This window comes from Chenopodium quinoa, unplaced genomic scaffold (genome assembly GCF_001683475.1).
Source record: "Chenopodium quinoa cultivar QQ74 unplaced genomic scaffold, ASM168347v1, whole genome shotgun sequence".
Lineage (NCBI taxonomy): Eukaryota > Viridiplantae > Streptophyta > Magnoliopsida > Caryophyllales > Amaranthaceae > Chenopodium > Chenopodium quinoa.
The window spans coordinates 637402-652094 of NW_018744589.1; the positions used below are offsets into that span (position 1 = coordinate 637402).

At 37.6% G+C, this 14693-nt stretch overlaps 1 long non-coding RNA gene across 1 annotated transcript; it reads right to left on the reverse strand.

The window, feature by feature from the left end:
• Positions 1–863: 863 nt before the first annotated feature.
• On the reverse strand, positions 864–3402 carry LOC110699540. Its single transcript, XR_002506914.1, has 3 exons — positions 3361–3402; positions 3000–3260; positions 864–953 (listed from the first exon to the last, which is right to left on the reverse strand). It is a non-coding gene; the product is annotated as an uncharacterized LOC110699540 (long non-coding RNA).
• Positions 3403–14693: the final 11291 nt, after the last annotated feature.

A 14693-nucleotide genomic window follows, 5' to 3' on the forward strand; every position in this document is an offset into this window, starting at 1 on the left:
CTTCATAACACTGTAGTAAAAAAAAAGTACATTCAAATTTGATTAGTCGTATGATTACTAAATTAGTTATTATTAGCAATAATCATCACTAGGTTGCTATATATATTTACTTTTGCAATATAGACTTCACGAGCCACTTCTCCGATGATCGAGCTGAATCAAGGTGATAAATTGTGTTAGTGGAATTACAAATCACCATGAGGCTCCAATGCTCCCTACATAAGTTCAAAATAGACAAGAAAATTAATATTTAGGAGTCAACATATAATGAGGCCAAATCGATTGAATTTGACATGGTTAGTCTTACTCTCTATAACATGGGGCGAATATGAACTTGACTCCCGCACGCTCTGATTCCCTGATACTCTGTTCAACATAGTACAACACATCATGAGGTTTGCCTATGATTCTAGTAGTGGATAACTGCTCGGGGCATAACCACCCAACTTTACAAGGAGAATCAGTGTCAGTTAAGTGCTCCTGTAGTGCTCTGCGTGCATGAACATTGAATAATTAATCAGATGTAGGATAATCACCATCAATTTGAATAACTTGAAAAAATTATAGATTATGTGGGCATTGAAGTACCTCATGAATGTTTGAATGAGGGAAATGTTAAGCTTTGCACCACGTAGAAATTCCTTCATATCTTCTTTGCTGATCCATGCAACTGCATCCTCATCATAGTGGAACATTGTCTTAGGAAGTGCAACTTCCATGGGATCGACCAAATGACAAGAACGGTTGTGAAGAAAGGTCATGTCAGCAAAGAGCGATTGAAGAACAATGTCTTCAACAAGTGGAGTAGGTGGCATGGGCGAACCTTTCGAAGAGTGCAACTTCGACGCTTGTTCATTCTTGGACCGTTGTTCACTTAGCTTCTTCTTAGGTTGATCAATTCTTTTAGGCTTCTCCACCCTCTTTCTCTTTGAAGTTTTGCTTCCATGCGAAATCTAAAATAGTTTGAGAAAGAATAATTTTATAAGTTGAGAAATGAAGAAAATGGCTTTATTTTGATGAAATGGCCACAAAAACTTTAGAACTTTGCTTTTTTATGCAATTTCAACACACAATCACTAATAAATATGTAATTATGATATGGTTTGAGAATGTATAAGTTTATTAGTTGAGAAATGATGAAAATAGGCAAGTGAGTAGCCATTTCGGCTCAAAATGGCTTTATTTTGATGAAATGCGCCAAAAAACTTAGAACTTTGCTTCTTTTATGCAATTTCAACTCACAATAACTTATACATATGTAATTATTATATGGTTTGAGAATGTATAAGTTTATTAGTTGAGAAATGAAGAAAATAGGCAAGTGAGTAGCCATTTCGGCTCAAAATGGCTTTATTTTGATGAATTGGACCCAAAACCTTAGAACTTGGCGATTTTTATGTAATTTCAAATGACAAACATTTATAAATATGTCATTTTAGTTTTTTTGAGATGCAAGGAGTTTTAAGTTGAGAAATGAAGAAAATAGGCAAGTGAGTAGCCATTTCGGCTCAAAATGGCTTTATTTTGATGAATTGGACCCAAAACCTTAGAACTTGGCGATTTTTATGTAATTTCAAATTAAAAACACTTATAAATATGACATTATGAGTTTTTTTGAGATGCAAGGAGTTTATAAGTTGAGAAATGAAAGAAAATAGGCAAGTGAGTAGCCATTTCGGCTCAAAATGGCTTTATTTTGATGAAATGCACCAAAAAACTTAGAACTTTGTTTTTTTATGCAATTTCAACTCACAATAACTTATACATATGTAATTATGATATGGTTTGAGAATGTTTAAGTTTATTAGTTGAGAAATGAAGAAAATAGGCAAGTGAGTAGCCATTTCGGCTCAAATGACCTTGATTTTGATGAATTGGACCCAAAACCTTAGAACTTGGCGATTTTTATGTAATTTCAAATTACAAACACTTAGAAATATGTTATTTGAGTTGTTTTGAGATGCAAGGAGTTTATAAGTTGAGAAATGAAGAAAATAGGCAAGTTAGTAGCCATTTCGGCTCAAAATGGCTTTATTTTGATGAAATACGCCAAAAAACTTAGAACTTTGCTTCTTTTATGCAATTTCAACTCACAATCACTTATACATATGTAATTATGATATGGTTTGAGAATGTATAAGTTTATTAGTTGAGAAATGAAGAAAATAGGCAAGTGAGTAGCCATTTCGGCTCAAAATGGCTTTATTTTGATGAATTGGACCCAAAACTTTAGAACTTGGCGATTTTTATGTAATTTCAAATGACAACCACTTATAAATATGTCATTATGTGTTGTTTTGAGATGCAAGGAGTTTATAAGTTGAGAAATGAAGAAAATAGGCAAGTGAGAAGCCATTTCGGCTCAAAATGGCTTTATATATTTAAAATTGCTCAAAATTTTTTTTTTTTAATATTTGCAAGTTCCGCCGCCCCAGGATACCCGAGGGAGCCGCCCCCGCTGCCGGAACAGCGAAGGCAGCCCGCGCCGAGGCCACAACAGCCCCGACAGCCGCATGCCAAGGCTGTAGCAGCCACGACAAGTGGCTGCCATGTCTGCTGCAGCCTCGGCAGCAGCCTGCCTGGGCTGCTTCTGCCTCGACAGGTGACTGCCATGGCTGTAGCAGCACAAGCAGATGCTGCTGAGGCTGCAGTAGCCATGGCAGCCGTCTGTCGAGGCTGCACCAGCCCAGGCAGGCTGTTGTCGAGGCTGCAGCAGACATGGCAGCCACCTGCCGTGGCTGCTACAGCCTTGGCATGCGGCTGCCGGGGCTGCTGTGGCCTCGGCGCGGGCCGCCTTCGCTGTTCCGGCAGCGGGGGCGGCTCCCTCGGGTGTCCCGGGGCGGTGGAACTTGCATATTTTTTTAAAAAAAAATTTGAGCAATTTTAAATCAACTTGGCGGACCTTGCATATTGTAAACAAAAAAAAAATATTTGGCGGTTTTATTTTAAGAGTGCCTAACGGTTTAACACTTACAAAAATTGAGAAATAAATAATTTACCTCCTTAATCAACTTCACCCATGCACGTGGCCAATCAACGAAGCTACCTACAGCTTGCCAAAGCGTTGTTATCTCAACCTCCTCTATCGGTACGGGTAGTGGGATGTCTTCGAACCCCGCAACCACTGAATAGATCCCAACCGAGTAATGATGTGGCCCCGCCGTAGCACCCGTCGTCAGTTGGGCTCTACCATATGCCACCCAACTCAACGCTGTACTATTTGCATGCCCCGGGGCTAGAAGTGCACATCGGGTGTCTTCCTAGACAAGTATATATATAAAAAGAAGATAGTTAAATAGGACTTTTACAACAGCATAGATAATATAACAAAATTCATTAAGGTAGAGGGTTACAAATCACCTGTAACTCTGGAAATTCATGCGGTGTTGGATTTTCAAGCTCCCTCAAGTCCGCATGTGTAGGAGTAGGAACCTGCAACAGTACATCAATCATTGCACCTCAAATCTCAATTAACTCGGTATTTTAAAACTTTTAATAACCCAATTGATTTTACCTCAGGTGGCACATCTTCACCACGTATCTCATCTTCTCCATGTCTATCACCTTCTTCTTGTCCTTTTAGTTCAGAACATGAGTCGACCGGGGTACTCGTGAGGAACGACAAAGCGGTAAGTTCATCAGCTTCGCCCAAGCATTCAATTCACCAACTAACTCGTTGCGTACTTGTTCCTTAATTGATGCCACCTTGGCATCCAACTCCCCCGGTGAGTTAACACTGGCTCGAGATCTACCCGATTTTGTGTATTCGGGACCCATCACCTTATTCCATCCAAGCAATGACCCTCCCGAACCTACTACTCGTCCTGGATGGTATGGCCTTCCCAAAGCCATGGTGAAAGGGTCATTCTGCACACTTGGTTCAAATTTGCCTTCCACCATCTCTTGAGTGTGCTCAAGCTATAACATAAGGAAAAATGAGGTCAGTAAAACAGTTAATGGTTTGTACAGTGATTTAGATGCAAAAGTGACTTAACTTCAACAATTCATAGGTAACTTACAAGCTTATCCGCCTGTTTTTTGGCTTCCGGACCCTTGATGACCCATTTTCCGGTTTCCTTATCAAACGTATGGAGAGAACAAAAGAAATCACCGGCCGACTCACCAATGTAGTGACCGTGGAACTAGAGGGTTCCTTCGATGCCACTAGAAGCGATTTAGGGTATAAACCCGAATCGACCCACTCAGGTCTCTTTTCACCAAAAGTCTTAGGACCCATACGATGGACGTATTCCTTCTTTTCTGCATTCTTTTTATTTTGCTCTCGAAGTTCCTACAAAACTAAAAATGTTAGTGTCATTGCTACAAAAAGTGTAAAGCTATTATTCAATTGAGATCAGATTTACACAAACTTACAATGGCTTTCTTTTGAGTCTTCATTCTAACGAACTCTTCCCAATCATCTTTTGACACGGTAGGCCATATTTGCCACGGGAGACGGTCATCCTCATCAGCATTCTTCTTCTTTGATTTGTTCTTATTCTTGTAGATCCACCCATTAGTCAACTTGGTCTTAAAGCCTCTAAATCTTTCCGCTAATAAAGATTCAAACACCCTTCTCTTCTCAGGATCATTAGGAATAGAAAACAGCCTCTGCAAGCACAAATTAAAACCGATTATTAGTTTTTGTTTAGTAGCAACCATAAGGTTAAGGTATCTTAAATTGTCTAGATGTGCCAAAAACACACTTACCCTTGTATCATCCCAAAATGTTTGAATCAGACCCGGAGGTACTTGCCGCATTACAAGTGTAATGGGGATTTTCCGCGAACATATGCCAACTTGATTAGCATATTGTCGACGCCATTTGGGCCCGGGTTGGCCGTTGTTGTCATACTCCAAGACCATGGGACCGTCCGGTTTCTTAAAGCTTCTCGTCGGACCCCTTCTTTTTCTTTGAGCCGGTGCCTTTTCCCCCCCTCCACCACCTGTGTTGTTTTCATCTTGTCCTTGACCTTGACTTTCAGGATTCAGGTTCTCACCAACAATCTCACGTGTTGTATTTACAATAGGCGGTGCACGCTCAGCTGAAATTTCAAAATCGTCAAGCCTACGCTCGAACTCATCTTGAGCCTGATCCTCTGGCTCACCCAAGTCATCCTCCTTATTCACATCATAAGGCTCATCATCATCGTCCTCGTCCTATCCTCGTACTCGTCCTCATACTCATCATCGTCAATGTCCTCTACACAATGAGGATCATGATCGTCCGCCATGAGATATAAGCACCTGTCAAAGCAATCATAAAACAATATTAGTGTATACTAAAGTATATGCATGATAGTTATTATGTTTAAGTAGAAGCTATTTAAGCCATTTTCACCTACTTATTATGGTCCTATAACCTTGTATATGCATGATAATGAGTACAAAATGGCAATTTCAATCTACAAACATGTTAAATATAATGAATATAGGTTGTTAGAATGAATAAATGTTAGTTCATACACAAAACAAAAGGAGTTGGGTTAAGTAGAAGCTATTTAAGCCATTTTCACCTACTTATGGTCCTATAACCTTGTATATGCATGATAATGAGTACACTTAGGCAATTTCAAACTACAAACATGTTAAATATATTGAATATAGGTTGTTAGAATGAATAAATGTTAGTTCATACACAAAACAAAAGAATTGGGTTAAGTAGAAGCTATTTAAGCCATTTTCACCTACTTATGGTCCTATAACCTTGTATATGCATGATAATGAGTACATTTAGGCAATTTCAAATTACAAATATGTCATTTTCACCTACTTATGCTCCTATATACATGATAACTAAACTATATTTGCAATGAAACCATTACTAACTTTTAATCAAACTACCTCAATCTGAAATTCCTTCGTTGTGGTCTGATCGCATATAACCTGCTTCGTTGTCTATGTCATTTAGTACAACAGGTCTAGGAACAGTGAAAGGTGCTGAATCATCAAACGCATCATATTCTTCCTCATCCTCAACATCTCCAATGCCTAGGATTCTTCTTTTTCCAGCTAGCACTATAGACCATTTTGAATCCATTGGGTCAGTTACGTAGAACACTTGCTTAGCTTGAGATGCAAGGATAAATGGTTCCGCACTATCATTCAAGTGGCCAAGATCTACAAGAGTAAAGTCCTCATATTTGACGTTACGCCTGATATTATCAACCCACTTACACTTGAAAAGAGCAACCGTGAAGTCACAATAATCAAGCTCCCATATTTCTTGAATTCAACCATAGTATGACAACTCTGCATCGACAGGTGATTTATCCTTAGAACTTGCAAACTCCCTTGACGATGCCACAAGAGTTACACCACTGTTTTGGGTGGAGGAAGATTTCAAATCACGACCCTCGGTCCAAAAAGTGTACCCATTGATGTCATATCCCTCAAATGAACGGACATCATCCCTAGGACCGTACGCAAGCCAGCGTACTGTATCGATCACATTAGTATCATTCAATCCACTCATTACTCGATCACGAAACCAATCAACAAACCTCTTATTATGCAACTGCATAAGTTTCCTTTCACCTTTGGATGGAAATTTGTCACGCAAACTAGCCATGTGCTCGTCTAAATATGGGTGCACATCTGAAACATGGTGCAACACATAAAGGTGTGCTTGTAAGAACTGATCTCGGTCTGGTGACATTCGTTTCGACCCAATTGTGCCATGACCATCAAGTCTACCTTCATGTCGAGAAGTAGGAAGACCAATAGGTTGAACAAGGGCTATGTAGTCCGCCACAAAGTTACCTATCTCCTCACCCACGGTCCCTTGCATCATACTTCCTTCAGGGTGAGCCCGGTTCCGTACTTTATCTTGTAATGTACCCATGTGTCTTTCAAAAGGGTAGCACCACCTCATGAACACTGGACCGCACAACTTAATCTCACGCACCAAATAAAGAACCAGATGAACCATTATGTCAAAAAATGAGGGTGGGAAATGCATCTCAAATTTGCACAAAGTCACAACCACATCTGCTTGCAAAGCATCTAGTGTAAAAGGATCAAGAACTTTGCTACAAATTGTATTGAAAAATGAACAAAGGCTTGTAATCGCTTCCCTCACGTGTTTTGGTGGAATACCACGGATCGCAATCGGTAGGAATACTTGCATCATAATGTGACAATCATGGGATTTCATACTTGTCAGCTTCAATTCTCCATTTAAGGTTACAAATCTTTTCATGTTAGATGAGTACCCTGATGGAACCTTAATGTCGTACATACATGCACAAAACATACGTTTCTCTACCCTTGACAATGTATAGCAAGCCGGGGGTAAATAATTCTTTTCATCCTTCCCTTTACCCTTAACTTTCTTCTTTGACGCATCTTTGGCCTTTCCCTTTCCCTTGCTCTTCTCCTTCCCTTTTTTCGAAATATTTTCATCTTCTATTCTCGGCTCCTTCCCCTTTCTAACCTTTTCTCGAGGCCACAATTCTGGACGAATCCCCATCTCTTTCAAATCTAACCGTGCACCCTTTTCGTCCTTTGTTTTGCCTGGGATATTCATAAGCGTCCCCAAAAGAGCATCACACACATTCTTCTATATATGCATCACATCAAGACAATGCCTAATTTCATGTTCTCTCCAGTACGGAAGCTTCCAAAAGATTGATTCTTTCTTAAACAGAGCAGCTGAGACCACAGTTTTTTGTGATTTTCCAAACACCGTTCGTATCCCTTTCACCCGAGCACTAATCTCAGCACCAGTCAATGGTCTAGGCGCAGTATCCTCTTCCACGGTTCCATCGAAATCCTTTTTCTGCCTACGGTACGGGTGATCACGCCTAAGGAACCTTCGAGTCCGTAGGTAGACATCTTTGTGAGAATGAGTCAGGTATACGCTTGATGTGTCATCAATACATATGGGGCATGCTTTTTTCCCTTTAACCTTGTACCCACACAAGTTGCCATATGCAGGGAAGTTATTCATGGTCCACATCAGGGCTGCACGCAATGTGAACATCTCATTCTGATGAGCATCAAAAACGAAAACCCCTTCGTCCCACATCTTTCTCAAGTCGTCAATAAGCGGCGCAAGGTTAAACATCTATGTCGTTTCCAGGTTTCTTAGGACCAATTATTAGCAATGAAAGCATTACATACTTACGTTTCATGCATAGCCAAGGAGGCAAATTATAAATCACTAAAAGTACCGGCCATGTGCTGTGTTGGGTACCAAGAGTGCCAAATGGATTCATCCCGTCCGTGCACAACCCAAGCCTTAAATTTCTGACTTCATTACCAAATTCCTCAAACTTCAAATCAATGTTCTTCCACTGTGGAGAGTCAGCTGGATGCTTCAGCATTCTGTTTTTCTTTCTTCCCTCTGCATGCCACCTCAAGTTTTTAGCGACTTTTGGTATTGAGAACAGACGCTTAAACCTTGGAATAATGGGAAGATACCACAACACCTTAGCAGGAGGTCCCTCGTGCCAGGATTGCAACTCATGCGCTTGTACCGCGACTGCTTGCATCGTGGACACTCCTGCAGTTGTTCATACTCATTTCGATACAAAATACAGCCATTAGGACATGCATGTATCTTCTTATACTCCAAACCAAAGGGACACATGAGCTTCTTTGCGTAATAGTAAGACTTAGGAATTTCATTCCCATCAGGCAACATATCACTTAATGCGGTCAACAAAGAAGTAAAACTGATGTCCGTCAACCCATGCTTCGACTTAATGTTGAAAAGTGTTAGCACGGCCGATAGTTTGGAGTATTTTTTGCACCCGGGATACAAAGGCTTTTTGGAAGCCTCCGATAATAACTCAAACACTTCACCTTCAACACCATGCAACATCTCATCCACTTGTTCATCCTCGACCTCATCCGCCAGATCATCATCGACTCCATCCTCACCATTATCAACAATATAGTCATCATTCTCGTATTCCTCGTCCACATGAATCTCATTGCTTCTAACACGCACATCATTCCGATCAAGATCCCCACTGTACTCTCCACTTTCTCCGTGCCAAATCCACACATGGTATAATTGCCTAAACCCACGACATAATACATGATCTCTAATGATTTCAACACTTATCGACCACATTCACATTATTACAATCAACACAAGGACAATAAAGGCCTTTGCCACCCAGTTTGCGTTGATAAGCTAAATCCCTCTCGCAAAACTCTTGAACCCCATTTCAAAATTCCAATGTATCGTGTCTACCATACATCCAACCACGATCCTTCTCCATTTAGTAAATTGTCTCTAAACATATATAGCACCATATAATTTATAATGTGTAAGTGCTACATATTTTATGTAAATCAAATTCAAGTACAAAACGTGAATATACCATTCATATAGTGAAAAAATGCGTGTTTCCAAAGGGTCCTTATCACTCCAACCTAACCCATCCTTGAATGTCTACTCTCACTAGTGAATGTATGTCAACTTTCCAATTTTAAGGAAAATTCGGCAGCTTTTCCCCCTATTTCTCCAAGTATACGATGTAGATAATTAATTACCCACATATGTACCCAGAGAACATAGTGAGGAAATGGTAAGCCAAGATGTTCCTTAAAATCGAAAAGAAAACATACATTCACCACCTAAGTGAGAGTACACATTCAAGAACAGTCCCAACCGGGGACTATTAAAGACTTTCTCCTAATGAGAAAGCCTTGAACGGGTATCTAGGCATATGATGATGCAAGTATTCTATATATTGTTGTATTTATTTGCAATTAAACAATACACAAGTTGCAATTTCATGAATAAACTTTTATTAAATAGATAAATAGAAAGAAATATAGCTAAGTAAAGTTTATAAGTCATACCAATATATCAACTACCCACTTGAGCTCAATATGTAGTCCTCAAGCTAATTAAACTCGTGCTTCAATTCACAAATCTATTAAAAAAAAACAATAAACAAAAATTAGGTTAAATATAAGGTTTGTACTATTTCTTTCTCATAACATGTCAATTCACTAATTTATTTATAATCTAAAACACATCATTCATTGAACTAATAATTGCTAAACTAACATGGTTACTAATCTCTAATTTTTTTAAAATTACCCATCAAAACAACTTAAAAGTAACCATTCACCCATTCCAAAATTCATCTACTTTAGTAACAATCAAGGTTACTAATCTCAAATTAATTCAAATATACCCATCAAAACAACTTAATATTAACCATTAAACATTCCAAAATTCAACTAATTTAATAACAAAGTTAACTAATCTCTAACTTATTCAAAATAATCCATCAAAACAACTTCAAATTAACCATTAAAAGTAAAATACCAAATTTCACCTATTTAAGTACCAAGGTTAATATATATTCTATAATTATTTCAAAATTATCCACCAAAACACATTAAATTAACCATTAAAACATAATAAAATCCAACTAATTGAGTAACAAGGTTACTAATCTCTAATATTTTCACAATTTCCCAATTATATTCAAACCTAAAATTGAGAAAAATTATATTCAAACCTAAATTTTAATTTACTGACAATGGTTCAAAATGCAAAACAAATTAATATATATAATTATATAATTGGAAAATAATGTTAAAAAAAAATTAAAAAGAAACCTTGAATGGAAGGAGATAAGGAGGGCAGCAGCTAGGAGGAGACAAGGAGGGCAGCAGTTAGGAGGACGACCCTAGTAGTGGAGGAAGCAGCGGTGGTGCGCAATGGTGGAGGCAGCGCTGCGGTGGAGTGGTGGAGGCGGTGCGCGATGGTGGAACAAGCAGCAATGGGTGCGCGGTGGTGGAACAAGCAGCAATGGGCGGTGCGCGGTGGTGGAACAAGCAACAAAGAGAAAGAAAGGGAAAACAGAAGGGAAGGGGAGGAATGACAGAGAGGGGCGGTGATTTTCGACACCTCTGGTGGCCGGTGAAGGTGGCGGCTGTGGTGGAGGGAAAAGGGGGAGGCACTTCAGAACGAATGAAAGAGAACGAAAGAAGGGATAGAACGAATGAAGCTAAGGGAATGAAAGAGAAAGAGAGGAAGAAGAATAAGGAAAGCCGCGGTTTTTTTTTTTTTTAATTTGGCACGGGTTCAAATGGCACCAGTTCAAACCGGTGCCTTTTTAATTTTTGGCACCGGTTCAGGCCAAACCGGTGCCTTTTCTCTTTTGGTAAAATCCCGCCCATTTCTAGACCGACTTTGGCCACCGGTTTAGCCTGAACCGGTGCCATATGGGGGGTGCCTAATGCTTTTTTTCTACTAGTGATGCAGTCTAGTGATATCACCCCCATTCAACAAATCATCTTTGACATCAACCTTATAAGCATGGTTCAATCAAAAGTAACCATGATTGCAAATCTCAACGACTTCCCCTTCAATGGGATATTTGCAAACACATTTGCTCATAAGAGCCATATACTCTTGATGATCTTGCCTCATAACCTGTCAATTCAAGATCAATAAATTTAGATTATTCCAAAACAAACATAGCAAAACAAGGTTGCTTTGCACAATTTCCAAAACATAGCTCCACCACTTAGTGGTGCGAACATAACCACTTGAGTTTGAAATCATTGTCGAACTTCAAGACCTCATGGAAACTTCTTGCAATATAATAGTGCAAACTCTTATCTTTTGTAATTTTCAAGTACTTATGCATCCTTCTCAAAACTATCTGATGGTCATTGCTCGAGTTAAGAGTATACTTGCTTAATCTACTTACATAAAAAGCAATGTCAGATTAAGCATAGTTCCCAAGAAACATAAGACTACCAAATGGACACAAATTGCTCCCATATAATTAATAAATTCAAAAAATTTATCTGAGCAATGACTCATCCAAATCACAAGTTTAGCCTTAAAAAAAATTTCAGCAAAACTCAAATGTATTAACAACAAAATCCATAGAAGAAATATCAAGCATTACAATCCTAAGGAAAAGATTGTAGAATTCTACACATAGTTAGAGCATAACCTAACTCATAATCAAGGACTTCTTCCATGAAAACAATCACTCATGATATTCCACTGATTTAAAGTTAATACTCTAAAGACATAGAGATACCAAAACAAACTTGTAAGGATAACTCAATCATAAACCATCTTTAGCTCAATTAACCACTTTTAGGCTTTGCATTAAACAATAGAAAATTCTAACATTAATGCCTCTCATTCCTACTAGATTCAAGTAATCCAGCTTGGATATCCAACCACTTGAAACATAGTAATAATACATATATGCTCAAAGACAATTTATTCAATAAAGAATCAATTAGGATATGCAATTTATCAAGCAAAAACTAAGCAAGACTTTGAGTCCAACACTGATTCTTTATTACTTCCCCCACATTGGACAACAAAGTCCGATTCAAAACCCTTACCAATGCACCCACATTCTCAATGAATGAAATATTTGGATATAAAAACCTCCTTCCAAAAATCACATGGGGTCTTTATTAATATAGATTTCTTATAAAGAAAACGCATAAGTTTATAAAACATGAACCCCCACATGAAAGGACAAGGTTCAAATACCAAAATAGAGTATAAACAAATACATGGTTGGGAAAAAAAAATCACAACTATGTCGTAACACTGGGTATAATAACATATAAGGTGGACAAGAGCAGAGATATTTGAAACATTGAATTTTGAAACATTGAATTAATCAAAGATAATAATTCAACAACACCTCAAAATATTAACTCCCAAGCCACCATATAAAATTCAAGGCATTTACAAATTACTCATGCTTTATACATAAAGAATTATAACACAGTAAAGAGTCACAGGCGGTAACAATAAACCATCATAAATTTTGGAAAATCGTAGTCAATTCCCAAAATAGTACTTTACTCGAAAATTCTCCGAAGAGAAAGCCATAAAATATCCTTAAGTAAAATTATCACATAATTTCCCTTCACAAAACTCAACAAGTTTGAGAATTATAAGTTTAACACAAACATGTTAAACCGAGGATAAAGTAATGAGATCAATTGAGTTATGAATAAAGCTTCTCAATACGAGTATTTCATATCATGGATTCAAGCAATTGACATATATAGTACATCTCAACTCCATACTCAACACATACATGAATCATGATAAAAGTAGTACTCGGAGTACATACATGCACCTCAATAAAATGTTAAAACATTGCTCAAAAGCATCCTACTGAATAACAAGTTACTCCACAAAATGTAGAACCAACAAATTAAAGGTAACTGATTATGTGCAATATAATGTCATACTCATAAAATATCGACATTATAACTTTTACTTTCTATTACTCATTCAACAAATATTTAATTGACAAATTCAACATTTAATGTACTTTGTCAACACCCACAAAAGCATATATTTGTCAAGATGATTACTAAGAATTAAATCATATGATAAACATAATAACACGAGACTTGGTTTAGAATGAACCTTCCTTGAATTAAATCAAGTAACATGTGTGAGACCTTTATGAGATGTCCAACCTTCCTCGTTGTAAATAAGGGCCTTAAGATGTCATCATAACTCCCTAATCTGAGCAGCTAGTGAGAATCCAACCGTTGAAAAATAAGCATCATGTGTCCCAAACATACTCCCAAAATTTCAGCCCAAACCGACCAAGGATGACCTTTGATCGGGGGTCATCTTTGGGACTGCTCCCGAAAATCCGCGAGTAAGAACCTAGTCCTAAAGTCTCAAAAATATAGCATATTACAGGAATTAGAAAATGTCAACAAAAACTCCACAAAACAATGAGATTTGGGAAACACTAAATCTCAAAAAAAAAAAATACGATGTAAAATTAAAAAACATTGTACAACTCCTTTAAGATTGCAAATTGTTACAAATACAAGTGCATCCAATAGCATTATAATTTCCACTATTAGTCATTGAAAATAAACTAGTAGTAGGCAGAATCAAGCAAATGAAGAGGAAATCAAAATCCACCCGTCGTACAACGAGTAACGTACAACATTAATAAGCCATAAAAAAACTAATTAAATGGGTAATTATGGCTTAAATTAGTCTCACCTTGAACCGTTACTAACATGCATGTGTAGAAGGATAATGACCAAAGAAAGCTATAACCAAGCCAATCATTTTTTAAACAAAGCAGACTCAAAGCTATTCTTCCACACAGTATATAGCAACCACTCAAATATGTCAAGAAAATCAATTAAAAATAAAATAAAATAAAGAAGTGGCCATAATCCCATAAACATACATATATACTACAGTTGACCATAAGTCCATAACATATTAGGTAGGTCAAATTTACAAATGGCCTACCAAAGCAATATTAAATCAAAAAAGCATGCAACTTTATAGTTTTAAGCAATATTCTCTGCAATTATTAGCATTACCCCTAGTAATTAGAGATTGGAGGAATATCAACTAAATCACACAAAAATATAAATTGAGCAAACAAGTAAAACACATGATAACTGATAACAAAAGTATAATTCTCATTTCAATACAATTCATCAGCATCGTCACAAACTCACAATCGCAACAAAATATGGTCTAAATAAAACCGAATCACAACATTATTTAAACTTGACATAAAAATTCAAATATTTAGAGGTCAATCAATCGTCTTTTAGATTGTTAGTAAATAAGCAAATATAAAACGATAAATACTTATCTCAGGGTTGTGTAGACCAAATTGATAATAGCCGCGTCGTGGAAAACCACTGACCTAAAAGACGATTCCGCGCTACCTCCC